The 3099-nt window shown below is 35.0% G+C and overlaps 1 long non-coding RNA gene across 1 annotated transcript in view; it reads right to left on the bottom strand.

The window, feature by feature from the left end:
• Nucleotides 1-2969: 2969 nt before the first annotated feature.
• LOC114564599 (uncharacterized) overlaps nt 2970-3099 on the bottom strand; it is a 4054-nt gene continuing 3924 nt past the window's right edge. Inside the window, exon 2 of the long non-coding RNA XR_003693783.1 lies at nt 2970-3099. This exon is cut by the window's right edge and continues 1102 nt beyond it. This is a non-coding gene — a long non-coding RNA (uncharacterized LOC114564599).

The raw sequence follows: 3099 nt of genomic DNA, 5'->3' as shown, positions 1-3099 counted from the left end.
GTTTTGCATAAGCCTGAGCTGAAAAATAGCAGTCATGGGTTAAGGGTCTAGTAAAATGCCTATGATTTCTAGCCATGGATGAAGACAGAGAGAGAGAGGGGGAGAGAGAGAGAGAGAGAGAGAGAGAGAGAGAGAGAGAGAGAGAGAGAGAGAGAGAGAGAAAGGCTGAACTCTGAATACAGATTAGGGAGGAATAGGTCCACGAGATGAACAACACAATCAAGCAGAAAGACAGAAAAGCCCAACACTTCTAGCAAAAGCCCTTCTGCGCTGAGAGGATTGTGTCTTAATTAGTCTGCCAGGCATTTAAATGACTTGAGACAACTGGCATATGCAAAGAGACAGGCATTCATTTTTCATGGCAACAACTAATAGCTCATGAAAAAATATTCTCTTATCACCACCTCATAGCAAATGTAGGCCTAATACGATGACATGTCCCAAACAAAATATTGAAATATTGAATAAGCTGAGCATGCTATCAGATGTCATTCGGTTATAATGATGATTTCTATTATACTGTAATAGCCTATGGCTGACAAAAGGCAATCAAGGGAGACTTTTCATTGACGATATACTGTATATGTATTGAAATGAATGAAGTAACTTCATTTGGTGTTCCTTTTGGATGAAATAGAATGATATTGATATAAAAAGACTGGCAGTCTACAGCCATAGCTGAGGCTGCAAAGCGGTACTTTAAACTAAATGCTAACGCCGACATGCTAACATGCTCACACTGACAATGCACTGATGTTTAGGTGTAATGTTTACCTTTGTGTGTTAGCATGCTAACATTTGTGAATTAGCACTATACAGTACATGAACAGCTGAGGCTAATGGGAATGTCATTAATTTTGCAGGTGGTCATACTCATAAATTTGAATAATATTAGACAAATTGGAATTAGATGTTGTTAGGTGTCAGGATGTCCAGACTCATTAAAGTGATTACAATTCATCCTGAATTTCATGGCACTCCACCCAATAGTTTCTGACATGTCACTCAAAGTCAAAAATATTAACATCATAGCTGCTCTAGAGGAAAAATCAGGAGATCAACAAAGTCATTGGGATTTATCCCTTGGGAACCATGAATTTCATGGCAATCCATCGTATTTATTGAGATATTTCTGTCTGGAACAAAGACGTGGACTGACCGACATTGCCATTCCTAGAGCCACTGGCATGGCTAAAAAACTAGAATTTTAAATAGTATGTTATGCAACCCCAAAATGGGTTGCATTTGTTGTCCATGAGCTTTCTTTTGTTTTTAAATATTGATTATTTAAATATCCAGTATTTGACAAGACTATATGTACACAGAATAATGCCATATCATGATTTGGAATAATGCTGTATCAATGCTGATCTCTGACACAGTTTGGTCACATTATGTAAACTTGAAATCACCAGGTGCCATCCAACTGAGTGACAACCCATAATCATGCAGCAATCTGTGTTTGATAAAGGCATAAGATGTTTTAGACATCAGAGTAAATAGAGGTTGCTAGAGCAATCAGCATAGGCTGACAAGCAGGAATGCATCTTTGAGTTCATGTCCTTTCTGGATGCTTCCCATTTATCTTGACTGTCAAGTAAAGAGGACATGATAATGAAAGGTGAACACTCCAGTGAATGGCTCTCTGCCAGCCTACCATGCAATGAAGAATAATGAAAACTCTGCTCATTGGTCTGAGGTTGGCTGGATGTGTGTGTGCGTGCATGTGTGTGGGACAGGTGGAGCATTCATTTTGTTAAAATCAACGAATCTGCTCATGACAACGGAATTTAGGTGATAAGGCAACAGAAAATATACTTCCATTTGAATTATTTATATTCAATGATATGTAGTGATATTTAGAATTAGGAAAAAAAACGATAAAAAAAAGATTTTTTAATTTCCCTACCGCTTTATTCAGTTTGGACTATCAATTCATTCACCATGCATTTCCCGAAAAACACTTTAAGTGTACAGATACCTCCCTCTGCTGGAGGAAGGGGGAGCTGCACTTTCAATTCAAAGGAACAGTCCAAATGAACAAACTATCCATAGTACCAACATTTAAAACACATCTTGCAACCACTCCCACACTGATAGGCCTTTAGTACAAGGAACAACACCCACCAACAGCTACACCGAAAGCAAAGTGTTTTTATACAGAATTTGTGAAATACATGTAGTGCATAATTTATTACACTTTTATTTGATAATCAACAGTTGACATCTAAATGTTCAACTTTTAATTCATAATTGTTTTACTATATTCTAGAAATTCTTTACCATTATATATTATGTTATTTGCTGTAGAACAGCAAATAGTTTGGGAAACTGTGTATGACCTTAATAATAATTTATTATTCTCTGGACATGTTTTGTGTTGACTTGATTCCAAAAAGGTTTTCTTTTAAGTACAATGTAAAAATCATCCCAATTTATAAAAATCCGAGATGTAATCCATATATTTTTCATGTTTCTTCCCCCCTGTGCACATTATTTTACCACAGCTCAACCAACCATGCACCAAGCTTACAAGGCATTTAAAAGCCAGAGAGTTAAACCCTCATATAACAAAATAGTTAAGTTTTAGTGAAGAAAATAGCATGGATTTTGCATAGAAGTGAACAGTTTTAAAAATGTATAATTAACAAATGTTGACAATCTTAGATGGCCCAGATACTTTAGAATTTTAAAATTGAGGGAAAATTAACCAAAAAAAAAAAAAAAAAACATTGTTAAGTGTCCACCTTCATGACTAAACTTAATTGATTTACCATGAAACAAAAGCATTGTATTTATATTGTAAATTATAAACATAACACCCTGAAAAAGACGGGTATATGATTATTTTTTACAATTATAACAAGTATATTCTTTGCAGTAAAGCACTTTATTTTAATCTGCTCAGACACTCAACCAGGATCAATGGGTTATATATCTTGTGAAAAAGCAAAAAAATACATCAGTGAGCCAATGGAAATATTTATTTTAAATGTTGAATTTGTCAAACCCTATCATTACAGTATCAGAAGTGACAAGATGGAGATGGTACATAAGGATTAGATTTCAATAGTGTAGTATACATTTTTTATTAGATAT

The sequence above is a fragment of the Perca flavescens genome, chromosome 11, assembly GCF_004354835.1.
Source record: "Perca flavescens isolate YP-PL-M2 chromosome 11, PFLA_1.0, whole genome shotgun sequence".
NCBI classification, from domain to species: domain Eukaryota; kingdom Metazoa; phylum Chordata; class Actinopteri; order Perciformes; family Percidae; genus Perca; species Perca flavescens.
Note: the sequence above shows the minus strand (reverse complement) of the source record. Positions and strands in the feature narration are given on the sequence as shown.